We start from the raw sequence: 14,564 nt of genomic DNA, 5'->3' as shown, positions 1-14,564 counted from the left end.
AACACTAAGCCAGGGTCAGCATCCCACCCTGAACACTAATCCAGGGTCAGCATCCCACCCTGAACACTTAGGCAAGGTCAGCATCTCACCCTGAACACTAAGCCAGGGTCAGCATCCCACCCTGAACACTAATCCAGGGTCAGCATCCCACCCTGAACACTTAGCCAGGGTCAGCATCCCACCCTGAACACTAATCCAGGGTCAGCATCCCACCCTGAACACTTAGCCAGGGTCAGCATCCCACCCTGAACACTAAGCCAGGGTCAGCATCCCACCCTGAACACTAAGCCAGGGTCAGCATCTTACCCTGAACACTAATCCAGGGTCAGCATCTCACCCTGAACACTTATCCAGGGTCAGCATCCCACCCTGAACACTAATCCAGGGTCAGCATCTCACCCTGAACACTAAGCCAGGGTCAGCATCTCACCCTGAACACTTAGCCAGGGTCAGCATCTCACCCTGAACACTAAGCCAGGGTCAGTATTTCACCCTGAACACTAAGCCAGGGTCAGTATTTCACCCTGAACACTAAGCCAGCGTCAGCATCCCACCCAGGCAACTATTTTTCTTCCTTTCTTTCTTCCGTTCATCTCATTCCGTCCATCTGTATATTTTTTTCTGAATCTACATATGCTTTGTTGCCTTCTTTGTTTACTTCCTCCCTTTCTCCCATTCTTTATATTTTTCTTCCTTTCTTTCTTCATTTTTTCCATCCTTCCCTCCATTCTTCCCTCTCTCCTATAATTTTTTTCTTTATAATAATATTCTTTTCTTTCTTCTTTCTCTTACACTTCAGTTCGTCCCTTTATTCCTGTCTTTCTGTGTTCCTTCGTCTGTCCATCTAAGCCAGGCTGAAGCCAAAGATAATCAAGCCGCTGCCGGTTTTCTTTTTTCTCTTAGTTGTAGTTTTCCTCAGTTTCGTTTTTTTTTTTGGTGTTGATTTGATTTTTGGTTAATTTTTTTTCTTTTTTTTTACTTTTCTTTCTTGGTTTTGAGTTCATACGTTTCGTTACATTTTGGCATTATATGTTTTTAGTTTTCTATTTTTTGACTGATCAGGAGTTGACCTTTTTAGATTTGTTAGGTCTTTTTTTTTTTACTACTGCTTGAGTTGATTTCTTTGTTGCTTTTTTTCTTTTTCTTTTTTATGGCTTCTTTATTTTGATGTCTTGTTGGTGACAACTATTTCGTTATAGTATGGAAAGTTAACTATTTTTTTTTTTTTTGTCGGGGGGGATTTTGTCCTTTTTAGGTTACGTCGTGAGGAGATTTTTTGTCGCAAATGGTCAGGGCAGCGTTCAGAGTGTCCAGGGAGTGTCAGGGGCCTTGTTGCGTGGGTCGTCATCAGCGTGTCCGTCCATTGTTCAGAGAGTGTCCAGGGAGTGTCAGGGGCCTTGTTGCGTGGGTCGTCATCAGCGTGTCCGTCCATTGTTCAGAGAGTGTCCAGGGAGTGTCAGGGGCCTTGTTGCGTGGGTCGTCATCAGAGTGTCCGTCCATTGTTCAGAGAGTGTCCAGGGAGTGTCAGGGGCCTTGTTGCGTGGGTCGTCATCAGAGTGTCCGTCCATTGTTCAGAGAGTGTCCAGGGAGTGTCAGGGGCCTTGTTGCGTGGGTCGTCATCAGAGTGTCCGTCCATTGTTCAGAGAGTGTCCAGGGAGTGTCAGGGGGCCTTGTTGCGTGGGTCGTCATCAGAGTGTCATTCCATGTTGTGTTTCCAAGACTTTTTTATTTTCGTATTCTTTTTCTGTAATATCGTTTCTTCGGTATTTAATTTTCCGTTTCCTGGCGTTGTGCAGGCTAGCTGTATCGCCTTATCTTGGTGCTGCATGCTGCTCAGGATGAGTCTCCCTCACCCCAGAGGAGTCAGCAACCCTACCCAACACACAACACCTAAGGCCTTAATGCTAGATATTTTTCCCTTTTCTTGATGTTGTGTTTCTATCACTTTGTTTTTATCGTGATGTTTTTTGTTTTTTTGTTATATCCATTCTTCGGTGTTATTATTATTTTTTTTTTCGTTCCCTGGTGTTGTGCAGGCTAGCTGTATCGCCTTGTCTTGGTGCTGTATGCTGCTCAGGATGAGTCTCCCTCACCCCAGAGGAGTCAGCAACCCTACCCAACACACAACACCAAAGGCCTTAATGCTTGCCTCAATGAGTTGTTTCACTTTCATGATGTTGTGTTTCTATCACTTCTTTATTCTCGTGTTCCTTTTCAGTAATATCCATTCTTCGGTGTTCTTTATCATTATTTTTCGTTTCCTGGTGTTGTGTTGGCTAGCTATATTGCCTTATCTTGGTGCTGTATGCTGCTCAGGATGAGTCTCCCTCACCCCAGAGGAGTCAGCAACCCTACCCAACACACAACACCAAAGGCCTTAATGTTTGCCCCAATGATTGGTTTTCACTTTCATGATGTTTTTCTACAAGTTCTTTATTATCGTGTTCCTTTTTCAGTAATATCCATTCTTCGATGATATTTTTATTTATTTTACGTTTCCTGATGTTGTGCAGGCTAGCTGTATCGCCCTATCTTGGTGCTGTATGCTGCTCAGGATGAGTCTCCCTCACCCCAGAGAAGTCAGCAACCCTACCCAACACACAGCACCAAAGGACTTACTCTGCTAGATTTTTTTCCTTTTCTTGATTTTGCGTTTCTATCACTTCTTTATTTTTGTGTTCTTTATATTGTAATCTTAATTCTTCGGTGTTATTTTCTTTATTTTCCGTTTCCTTGTGTTGGGTAGCTGTATCGCCTTATCTTGGTGCTGTATGCTGCTCAGGATGAGTCTCCTTCACCCCAGAGGAGTCAGCAACCCTACCCAACACAACACCTAAGGCCTTAATGCTAGATGCGTGGGTCGTCATCAGAGTGTCCATCCATTGTTCAGAGAGTGTCCAGGGAGTGTCAGGGTGCCTTGTTGCCTGGGTCGTCATCAGAGTGTCCGTGCCTTCGTGCGTGCTTGCTTGCGTGCGTGCGTGCTTACGTACTTGCGTGAGTTCGTGCGTTTTTTCGTGCGTGGCTGCGTGCTTGCTTGTGTGAGTGTGTGCGTGCGTGCCTGCCTGCATGCTTGCGTGGGTGCGTGCGTCTGTACGTGAGTGTGTGTGCTTGCGTGCGTGTGCATGCGTGGGTACGTGATTGTGTGCGTGCTTGCGTGTGTGAGTGCTTGTGTGCTGCGTGCGTTGGGCGGTCAGTGCCTGCGAGCGTGTGTTCGTCCGTTCCTTCGTGGGTATGTATACTCGTGTTCGTGCGTGCGAGCGTGTTCGTCCGTTCCTTCGTGCGTGTTTATGCTCGTGTTCGTGCGTGCGAGCGTGTGTTCATCTGTTCCTTCGTGCGTGTGTGTACTCGTGTTCGTGCGTGCGAGCGTGCGCTGGGGATGGGTGCGTGCGAGCGTGTGTTCGTCCGTTCCTTCGTGCGTGTGTACTCGTATTCGTGCGTGCGAGCGTGTGTTCATCCGTTCCTTCGTGCGTGTGTATTCGTGTTCGTGCGTGCGAGCGTGCGTTGGGGATGGGTGTGTGCGAGCGTGTGTTCGTCCGTTCGTTCTTGCGTGTGTTCTTGCGTTCGTGCGTGCGAGCGTGGGTGGGGGGTGAGTGCGTGCTTGTGCGTCCGATCGTTCGTGCGTGTGTGCTTGCGTATGTGCGTGCGTGCGTGCGTTGGGGGGTGAGTGCGAGCGAACGTGCGTTGGGGAGTGAGTTCGTGCTGGCGTGCGTTGCGGGGTGAGTGCGTGCGTGCTGCGTGAGCTAGGCGAATAACACGCGAGAACTTTTCCTGTCGCAGCAGGAGCAGACCGACATCAGCTTCGGCAGCGGCCCCGGGAGTTGCTTCAACTCCCTCTGGGAGGCCTTCCTCTCCTCTTTTTGTTCCTTATTGGAGGGAAGCCTCCCTATCCTGTCACGGCAGAGCGTTAGTCCATTAGTCCTCTGCCTCATTATCCTCTGTGTGTGTGTCTGTGTGTGTGTGTGTGTGTGTGTGTGTGTGTGTGTGTCTAAGGTTCTGAGGCTCGCCTGGCCTCGGGGATCAGCCACGCTATTTTGATTTCTTGAGATGGAGTCACCCTTCTCCTTTTTCTTACCCTGTATAGGGTCGAGATTTACCACATCACCTCGGTTTGCGATATGCCGTTTTAGGGAGCACAGAGTTGACATTGCATAGGGCTTAATCTAGAGCTAGTTGCACCTTTTGTAGTGAAGATCGCTACGGGAGCTGATTGGCTGGATGGAGGGAGGGAGATGTTAGCTACGGGAGCTGATTGGCTTATGGAGGGAGGGTGTGCTTAGCTACGGGATCTGATTGGCTGGATGGAAGGTCTTATTTATAAAGTAATCTTCGCCTCGGCTCGCCTGTTTGAAAAGCCTCTCGTTGAAGTTGCCGGGGTATTCACGGACTGTTTTGTGATCGTAGTGGTGGCTGTACACGCCTTCAGCGTCATGAATGGTAAAGTCACCCGTGACAACTTGGCCAAGCTTCTCCGCGGCCTTGGGAATAGTCGTAAAGGCAGCTCGATACGTTTAAAATAACGGCCCTGTGGCGTAAGAAGTGAGCATTTTTCCCTTCAATGATTGTTTACTCCCACCATCTTTGGTATTGTGCGAAATATATGAATTAGAATAATAACACTGGTATTTGTCCCGAGGTTACGGCCGTGACGTCACCGGCGGAAGAGGTAATAGAAAGGAAAGGAGAAAAAATGGAGCTGGAAGTGAAAGGAGAGAAGATGTGGAGGGAAGAAACTGAGAGGGAAGGTGGTAAAGGAATGTGTAAATGCGAGGAGGAAGAAAGACAGGGAAGGAAACAAGGGAGCTGTTAGTTGAAGAAAAGAGAGAAAATATTTGGAAAGTTACGGAAAAATGTGTGATTGGAGGGAGAGAAAAAACTGTAGGGAAGAGAGAGAGAAAGTGGACGATAGAGAAAGTGAAATGCTGGATAATAAGAGAGGCGGGACAAGGGGACTGAGGAGAAGAAGAAGGAACGCCAATAATGGAGAGAAGGATAAAAGCTGAAAATGGAGGAAAAGGAAAAGGGAGGAAGAAACCAGGAAAAGGAGAAACTAAGGGGGAAAAAAGAAAGTAAAGGAGGAAAAAGTAAGAAAGAAAGGGATTAGGGAGCTGTGAGGCGAGTATAGAAGGAAGGAAGGAAGGAAGTAAAGAAGTAAGGGAGATATATAATAAGGAAGTAGGGAGGTGAAGGAGGAAGGAAGTAAGGAATAAAAAAAAGTAGGACTGAAAAAGGAAAACAGCAAAAAGTGATGGAGAGAAGGAGGAGGGGAGGAGGAAAGGGGGGGAAATGGAGGAAAAGGAAGAGAGAAAACATCAAACGGGAAGGAAGGGAAGACAAGTGAGGAAGGAAGGAAGGGAGGAAAATAAAAAGGTATCTCCAGGCTATCTCTGAGCTAATCTCTCTCTCTCTCTCTCTCTCTCTCTCTCTCTCTCTCTCTCTCTCTCTCTCTCTCTCTCTCTCTCTCTCTCTCTCTCTCTCTCTCTCTCTCTCTCTCTCTCTCTCTCTCTCTCTCTCTCTCTCTCTCTCTCTCTCTCTCTCTCTCTCTCTCTCTCTCTCTCTCACTAATTGAAAAAAGGACAAAAGAATAGGACAAAAAGCTTACTAACTAATCCATCTTTGGGAGCGGGCCAGCCTACCCACGTGCACACCTACACCTAATTATAAGGGCGGAAAGAAAGGGCAACTACTGGCTGGTTATAAATATCTCTCAAAAAATATGTTGGCCCAATACTTTTTCCGATATTGGTTCTGGTGGAGGTGGTGGTGGTGGTAGTGTTTGTTCTGCCTCTATAATCACCACCACCATCACCACCACCACCTCTATCGTCAACACTACCTCAACCATCACCACCACTACCAGTACCATTAATCACCACTACCGACTCCACCACTGCCGACATATCACTACCACGAGCTTCACTACCATCACCATAACTTAATCACCACTACGGTCACCATCACCATTATCAACACCATATTGCTATTACTACTAAAACCATTACTACTACTATTACTGCTACTACTACTACTACTACTACTACTTTACTACTCCTAATAATAATTCTAATACTAATAATAACTCGGAAAAAGTCATTAATTACGCCAATGTTTTCTTGCTGTATTTTTCAGGAGCCGCCTCGCCGAGTTTGGCCGCGCCGAACGAGCCATAAAAATCCATCCAGCGCCGGTGAGTTTTTGTTTCGACTGTGTTTTGCATTAGTTTTTTTTTTGTTCTATTGATGTGCCGAATTGTACCGAATTAGTTTAGGAGCGAGATAACTTTGTGCGTGTGTGTGCGTATGTGTGTGATTCGAAATGTTCACGGGTAATACACACACACACACACACACGACAATCACATTCACACTCACTCTCCCCATCCCTCTCTTCACCATTCATTAGCCTCATAACATAGCCACACCTTGTAGTCAGTCACCACTCCACTCATCTCCATTCCAGTCATCACCCATCACCACTAACACCGCTACGTAACATCACCACCACTAACACCACCACCAGTCCTCGTCATCACCACCTCCTTCACGCTGTAACCTCACCTCACCTTTCACCCCCTCCTCTTTACCTGTTCGCGCGCACCTGTTGACAATACGCCGCCTGATTTACATTCAAGGAGCCGAGTCCGTCCACAAAATAGGAGCACGATTTTTTTTTTACCTTTTTTCCTGCGTTTTTTTTTTGTTTTTCTCTTTTGTTCTTGTTTTCTTATATTTGTTGTTGTTGTTCTTCTTTATTATTTTACTCGTTTTCTGGCTTTTATTTCACTATTGATTTTTCTTATTCTATTTTTTTAACTCATTGATTTTGTCTTCTTTTTCCTTATTTCCTCTTGTTTTTTTCTTCTTTACTTGTTTTTTTCTCGGTGGTGACGTCATAGGGAAAGGGTGATGATGATGATGATGATGATGATGACGAGGAAGGAAGGAATGGAGGGGTATGAGAGGAAGGGGAAGGAAAGGGATAGGAAGGAAAGGGGAAGGTAGGAGAGGTAGGTAGATAGGTAAGGAGGATGGGAAGGGAAGGAAAGGGAAAGGAAGAAGAGAAGGAAGGGAGAGAAGGGAAGGAGGAGGAGGATAGGAGGAGGTTGATAGGTAGGCAAGGGAAGGGTAGGTAGGAAGAGATGATGATGATGAAGATGAGGAAGATGAAGAGAAAGTGAAAGAAAAAAAATAGAAGAAACAGAATGAGAAGAGAGAGAAGAAAAAGAAAGAGAGAAAGAGGAGAAGAAAAGAGGAAGTAGAAAGAGAGGAGGAGGAGCAGGAGGAGGAGGAGAAGGAGGAGGTGGAGGAGGAGGAGGAGGAAGAACAAGATTAAATAAACAAATAGAAGGATATTTATGAGAGAGAGAGAGTATGCTAATCAGGTGATCTTAGTCAACAACAACTTTTGCAAATTAATGTTTCAAAATTTTTAGGCCAAACATTTAACGTTTTATGTCGTTTTTAGCCCAGTGCAAAACCTGTGTGTGTGTCTGTGTGTGTGTGTGTGTGTGTGTGTCTGTGTGTGTGTGTGTGTGTGTGTGTGTGTGTGTGTGTGTGTGTGTGTGTGTGTGTGTGTGTGTGTGTGTGTGTGTGTGTGTGTGTGTGTGTGTGTGTGTGTGTGTGTGTGTGTGTGTGTGTGTGTGTGTGTGTGTGTGTGTGTGTGTGTGTGTGTGTGTGTGTGTGTGTGTGTGTCTGTCTGTCTGTCTGTCTGTCTGTCTGTCTGTCTGTCTGTCTTTGTCTGTCTGTCTGTCTATCTATCTGTCTGTCTGTATGTATGTATGTCCTTGTGTCTGTTTTCTGCGTCTGTCTGTCTGTTAGTTTGTCTATTTGTTTATATTTCTTTTAGCGTCTATGTATCATTTTCTCTGTCTGTGTTTCTGTTAATCTGTCTGTGTGATGTTCACTGCATGTCTGTCTGTCTGTCTGTCTGTCTGTATGTGTGTCTGTATACAAGCATCCATTAACACGTATTGCACTCACTCACCAGCATTCATTCATGCATACATAAATATTCGTGTGTAATAACCTTCATGCGTTTACTGATTTATCTATCCATATCTATCTATCAGTCTGCCTCTATCTGTTTATCAAGCTATCATTTTTTTATTGAATTTATGGATAGATTAGCCGTTTAATTTTCGTTTATTTATCTATCTAGATAGCTTTTATTAACCTTTATCCTTTTTATATTCGTTTATTTGACTCTCTATTTATATACTTTTCCAATCACGTATTTATCTACCTTTATTTATTTATCATGCAGTTCATTTTTCATTCACTTAAGTTTTCGTTCACTTCATTTTTCATTCATTTTTTCTTTTCCATTCATTCGTTTCATTTTATTCAATTTTTTTTATTTTCATTCATTTTCTCATTTTCATTAATTGTTTTTATTTTTCATGCACTTCATTTCACATTTTTTCATTTCATTCATTTTTCATTTTCATTCATTTCTCACTCACTTTATTTTCATTTCTTTTTATATTTTTCATTCATTTTTTCATTTTTCATTCAGTTCGTTTTCAAATTTTTAATTTTCATCTAGACCATTATTCATTCACTACATTTTTTTTTTTTCATTCAGTTCACCTCGTTTTTCATTTTTCATTTCTTCTTTTTCTTTTTTTTCCATTAATTTTTCATTTTTCGTTCAGTTAACACCTGTAATCTACGTGTTCTCTTATCTGTTTACATTCATCTAGTTATCTATCTATCTGTGTAACTCTTATCAGCTTTTCTATTCATCTATCCAACTATCTATCTACCTATACACTTCTTCAGTCATGTATCTATCTGCTCATTCTACTCTTTTATCATCATTCAAATTCATTCTCATTTTACTATTCATTTTTACTATCCCAATCCCTCTCTGTATAGTTGTCCTCTCCTTTTTCACTCTTTCTACCTCATATTCCACTATCCAAATTTCGTTATTTATTTTCTCTTCATCCTCCTAGTTTATCTTTGCTGCCCAAATATCTTTTTCTATCATTCTCTTCATTTTATTCCTTTTCTCCTACTCATTCTAACATCCAAATCTCTTATCTATCTTTTCTTTACCTTTTCCTTCTTTCTACTTTTCATCAACTATCTTACCTATCTCTTTCTCTACTAACTTTCTCTCTACTGTTTTACCTTGCCAATACCTGGTTCTTCATCTACCTACATATCTACCTTTCCACCCAATCTTCACCTTTCTTAAACAAGGGAGGAGGAGGACGCGAATCACTTGTCATTTTACTATCCAAATCTCTAATCTACCATTCATTTACCTTCTTCCTTACCTACCTACGTACCTACCTTTCCTTCCTCAGTTCTCTCCATCTTTCTTGAACGAGGGAGGAGGAAGAAGAGGAGGAGGAGAAGGCAAAGGGTAGGAAGGTTCAGGCAGTAGAAATTTCCCGGGCCCAAAATAATCTTACCTCATTTTCATATCCAAATCTCTTATCTATCTCTTATCTACGTATCTATTCACCTTCCTCCTCATCCACGCATCTTACCATCTGACTCTCCACCTGTCTCAAACAAGGAAGGAAGAGGAGGCAAGGAGGAGGAGGAGGTGGAGGCAAGGAGTAGGAAGGGAAGGGTTAGGAGGAATTTCTCACCCTCAACATAATCAGAATTCATTCGACAATCCAAATCTCTTAACTGCCTCTCTATTTACCCTCTTCCTCCTTCCTCATCTACGCACCTACCTTTTCACCCAATCTTCTCCTTTCTTAAGCGAGGAAGGAAGAGGAAGAAGAGGAGGAGGAGAAGGCAAGGAGTAGGATGGGAGGGGTTGGTAGGAGGAATTTCTCACCCTCAACATAATCAGAATTCATTCGACATTCCAAATCTCTTAACTGCCTCTCTCTTTACCCTCTTCCTCGCTTCCTCATCTACGCACCTACCTTTCCACCCAATCATCTCCACCTTTCTTAAGCGAGGAAGGAAGAGGAAGAGGAGGAGGAGGAGGAGGAGGCAAAGGAGTAAAAAGGGAGGGGTTAGAGGAATTTCCCAGCGCCACATAATCGCATCTTGTCACTCGCCACCTGTTATTGCAATTACTTTCGTCCGGAGCCAAGAAACTCATTTAAACTTGAGGTGACGTGGCGCGACCACTCCTGGCCTGGCTTTTTCACCGTGCCAGGAGTGAGGGAGAGGGAGGGGGAGGGAGGAGTAGGGAGAGAGGGTGCGGGAGGGTAGAGCGTTGGGGAGGGAGGGGGAAGAGGAGAGAATGAAAGAGGAAAAGAGAACAAAGATAATGAAAGATAACAAGAGAGTAGTAAAAAAGAAAACGAAAAAGGAAGATTGAAAAAGAAAACTGAAAAAAGAAAACTGAAAAAAGAAAACTGAAAAGAACGAGAAAAGAACGAAAAAGAGAACGATAAAAAGAGAACGAGAAGAAAGAACGAAAATAGAACAAGAGAGAGAGAGAGAGAGAGAGAGCACCTGGTTACATAATGGAGAGGTAGAGATAGTAAGGGAGATAGGTTTGGTGCTCTCTCTCTCTCTCTCTCTCTCTCTCTCTCTCTCTCTCTCTCTCTCTCTCTCTCTCTCTCTCTCTCTCTCTCTCTCTCTCTCTCTCTCTCTCTCTCTCTCTCTCTCTCTCTCTCTCTCTCGTTCCTAGTTTCTGATATCGTGGTAGTGGTAATAGTAGTAGTAGTAGTAGTAGTAGTAGTAGTAGTAGTAGTTGTAGTAATAGTAGTAGTAGTAGTTGTAGTAATAGTAGTAGTAGTAATAGTAGCAGTAGTCGTCGTCGTCGTAGTATTAGTAGTAGCAGTAGTAGTAGTAGCGCCGGCAGGCTTTTTCCAAGGGTCTCTTGAACAGCCCCAGCCCGTTCGTGGCGCAAGCGAATTTTATTTATATTGGCTGCCGTGATGTGTGACTCTTGCCAGGCCCATGCTGCCCCCCGGTGCTCCTTCTGACCGAAGTCGCTGAAGTTAGTGTTGGCTGAAGACCAAGGCAGCATATGGGTAATCCTCAGACACTCGGGGAGGGCTTTCAAACTCAGCGTGGTTCGGTTAGACTCGAGGTCCACAGGTCTACCACGCTGTAGTAGAAGTAAACAAAAACAATAGATCATTTAAGTGGTTTAAGGCCTCTCTGAATTCTAAGATGGTAGTGAATGTAACACCTGAAGGACAATACAAGCATTAGCTACCTGAGTAGACAGGAATAAGGAGCATGGTAGACTCACCCACTATGACTCACCGAATCAACTCAGGAAGGGAACGAGGCCAAAGTGATGCCTCCTCCGCTAAAGATCGTGGGAGGAGGAGGAGGAGGAGGAGGAAGAAGCGTTCTGTTGTCTCGTATGGAATGAGCGAAGGCTTAGTCACGTAGGAGGCGTTGAAGGGGAGGGCGCACTATTGATGGGTCTTGAGGGCTTAACGAAGGAGGAGGAGGAGAGGGAGAGGAGGAGGAGGAGGAGGAGGAGGAGATAAGCTACCGTTTGAGTGCTCGGTAAAGGGGAACGTGTCCCCTCCTCCTCTTCAATGAGTGTGAGAGTGAGTAAGAGTGAGTAAGTGAGAGAGAGAGAGAGCGTAGGTGGGCGTTGCCAGATTATGTTCCGTTTAAAGGTCAAAGAATTAAAGAGAGCAAAAATGTGTAGTCTGGTTTAAATTAGTGTGTTAGGACACGTGCTCTAAATGGCGGGGTTTAAATGTTTTTTTTTCTTCCCACGCCTTCCTTCACTCATCGCCACTTCTTACTCTCTTTCTTCCTTTCCTCCACTTCTTTTTCCTCCACGCCTCCTTCCCTCGTCTCCACTTCTTACTCTCTCTCTCTCCTCTCTTCTATTATTTCCTCTTTATTTCTTCTTTTCTTCCACTTCTTTTTCCCTCCACGCCTCCCTTCCCTCATCTCCACTTCTTACTCCCTCTCTCTACTCTTCTCTTTTCTTGTATTTCCTCTTTATTTCTTCCTTTCTTCCACTTCTTTTTTCCTTCCACGCCTCCCTTACCTCATCTCCACTTCTTACTACCTCTCTAAAATCTTCTCTCTTCTTGTATTTCTCATTTATTTCTTCCTTTCTTCCACTTCTTTTTTTCTTCCACGCCTCCATTCCCTCATCTCCACTTCTTACTCCCTCTCTTTACTCCACTTCTTTTTTTCTACCACGCCTCCCTTCCCTCATCTCCCCTTCTTACTTCCTCTCTTCATTCTTCTCTCTTCTTGTATTTCTCTCTTATTTCTTCCTTTCTTCCACTTCTCTTTTTCTTCCACGCCTCCCTTCCCTCGTCTCCACTTCTTACTCCCTCTCTTTACTCTTCTCTCTTCTTTTCCTTTCCTCTACTTCTCTTTTCCTTCCACGCCTCCCTTCCCTTATCTCCTCTTCTCTTCCTTTATTTCCCGCTATTTCTTCCTTTCTTCCACTTCTTCGTCCCTCTCTTTCCTTCTTCCACCTTTCTTTCTCCTATCCAACTTTCGTTCCCTTCCACTTCTAGCTCCATTCATGTTATTTTTCTCGCCCCTTCCTGCTCATGCATCTTCAAATACGTTTTATCACCCTTTCTTCCTCTTCCCCGATTCCTCCTTTCCTTCTCTCTTTCTATCTCCTTTCCTTCTCTTTCTCTCCCTGTTCCTCCTATTCTTCCTTTTATCTCCCCCTACTCTCTCTTCTTCCTTTCTTATCTTTATACTTTGAGAACATGTGAAGAGATTTGTCTGTGGTGTATTATAGAAAAGTAAATAACTCTTGAGTAGAAAGGTCATAACTCAGACTGTCCTAATTTGATGCCTAACACAATGGGTATGATATTCGTTAGTTTCTCTCTCTCTCTCTCTCTCTCTCTCTCTCTCTCTCTCTCTCTCTCTCTCTCTCTCTCTCTCTCTCTCTCTCTCTCTCTCTCTCTCTCTCTCTCTCTCTCTCTCTCTCTCTCTCTCTCTCTCTCTCTCTCTCTCTCTCTCTCTCTCTCTCTCTCTCTCTCTCTCTCTTCTTTTTTCCTCTCCTTCTCCCCTTCCTTCTTTCTCTCTTCCCTTTTCTTTCTCTTTTTTTCCTTTTCTCCTCCTTCCCTCTTGCTCTTTTTTTCTCTTTTTCCTTTCATTCTTGCCTTCTCTTTTTCCTTTCCTTCTCCCCTTCCTTCTTTCTCTCTTTTCTTTCTCTTTCTCCTCTTTCCTTTTCTCCTCCTTCCATCGTGTCCTTTTTTTCTCTTGTCTCTCTCCTTTCATTCTTGCCTTCTCTCTTTCTTTCCTTCTTGCTCTCCCTCCTCCCTTTTCCCCTCCCATTATTCTCCCCTTTCCTCCTTCCTTCTTTTTTTCCTTCTTTCTTTCCTCCCTACTCTTCCCTTTACCCAATTACCCCACAGAAAAGACCAAATTATCACATCTGGGGAAACTTACCTTAGGATGAGAGAGAGAGAGAGAGATTGGTATATCTGATTTATCATTTATTTTTACTTTTCCTTCCAATTTCTGTCTGTTTCTTCTTGTCCTCATTTATTGTGTTTTTTTCTAGTTTTCTTCAGTTCTCTTTTCCCTTCCTCCTCTTCCTTTCTTTCCCTCTTCTCCTCTCTCTTCTATCTCTCTTCACTCATCGTTCCTTCCTTCCTTCCTGCCTTCCTTCCTTCCTTCCTCCCTTTCTTTCTTCCTTCCTTCCTTCCTTTCTTCCTTCCTTCCTTCCTTCCATCCTTCCTTCCTTGTTCTTCTGTTCTTCTCCTCTCTTTCGTTTCCTTTCCTTTCCCTTTTCCTCTTTTATTTCGTGTCCTCTCCTTTCCTATCCTTTCTTCCCTTTCCTTTTCTTGCCTCTTTCTGGTTTCTTTTCTTTCCTGTTTGTTCTTTTCTCCTTATTCAGTTCGGTGCTCTTCTAAGCCTCCTCAGCCCCTGGTAATATAGGAAGGTGTTTAATAGATGACCCACAGGTAATGGGAAGTCAGGTATATGTCCAATTAAAGCGTGTAGAGAGTGTGAGCTGAGGCTATAAGTGCGCCTGGCCCCGGTGCACATCTCCGTCTCCTCAGCCCTTGGTAATAGAGGAAGGTGTTTAAATGATGATCCACAGGTAATGGGAACTCAGGTACATGTCCAATTAAGGTGTTAAGAGGGTGTGGACCTACTCTACAGATGCGCGTGGCCTCAGTGCTCATCTCCGTCACGTCAGCCCTTGGTAATATAGGAAGGTGTTAACAGATGATTCACAGGTAATGGGAACTCAAGTAGATGTCCAATTAAGGTGATAAGAGGGTGTGGGTAGAGGCTATAAGTGCGCGTTGCCTCGGTGCTCATATCCGCCTCCTCAGCCCTTGGTAACATAGGAAAGTGTTTAATAGATGATCCACAGGTAATGGGAACTCAGGTAGATGTCTAATTAAGGTGTCTAGAGGGTGTGGACTTCCTCTATAGATGCGCGTGACCTCATTGCTCATCTCCGTCACGTCAGCCCTTGGTAATATAGGAAGGTGTTAACAGATGATCCACAGGTAATGAGAACTCAGGTAGATGTGTAATTAGGGTGTAAAGAGGGTGTGGGCTGAGGCTATAAGTGCGCGTTGCCTCGGTGCTCATTTCCGTCTCCTTAGTCCTTGGAAATATAGGAAGGTGTTTAATAGATGATCCTCAGGTAATGGGAACTCAGGTAGATGTGTA

At 44.1% G+C, this 14,564-nt stretch overlaps 1 long non-coding RNA gene across 1 annotated transcript; it reads right to left on the bottom strand.

Moving 5' to 3' along the window:
• Positions 1–1,071: 1,071 nt before the first annotated feature.
• On the bottom strand, positions 1,072–4,054 carry LOC126991057 (uncharacterized). Its single transcript, XR_007745076.1, has 2 exons — positions 2,834–4,054; positions 1,072–1,890 (listed from the first exon to the last, which is right to left on the bottom strand). It is a non-coding gene; the product is annotated as an uncharacterized LOC126991057 (long non-coding RNA).
• Positions 4,055–14,564: the final 10,510 nt, after the last annotated feature.

The sequence above is a fragment of the Eriocheir sinensis genome, unplaced genomic scaffold (assembly GCF_024679095.1).
Source record: "Eriocheir sinensis breed Jianghai 21 unplaced genomic scaffold, ASM2467909v1 Scaffold234, whole genome shotgun sequence".
NCBI classification, from domain to species: domain Eukaryota; kingdom Metazoa; phylum Arthropoda; class Malacostraca; order Decapoda; family Varunidae; genus Eriocheir; species Eriocheir sinensis.
The sequence above is the reverse complement of the archived record's forward strand: the minus strand, read 5'-3'. Positions and strand labels throughout refer to the sequence as shown.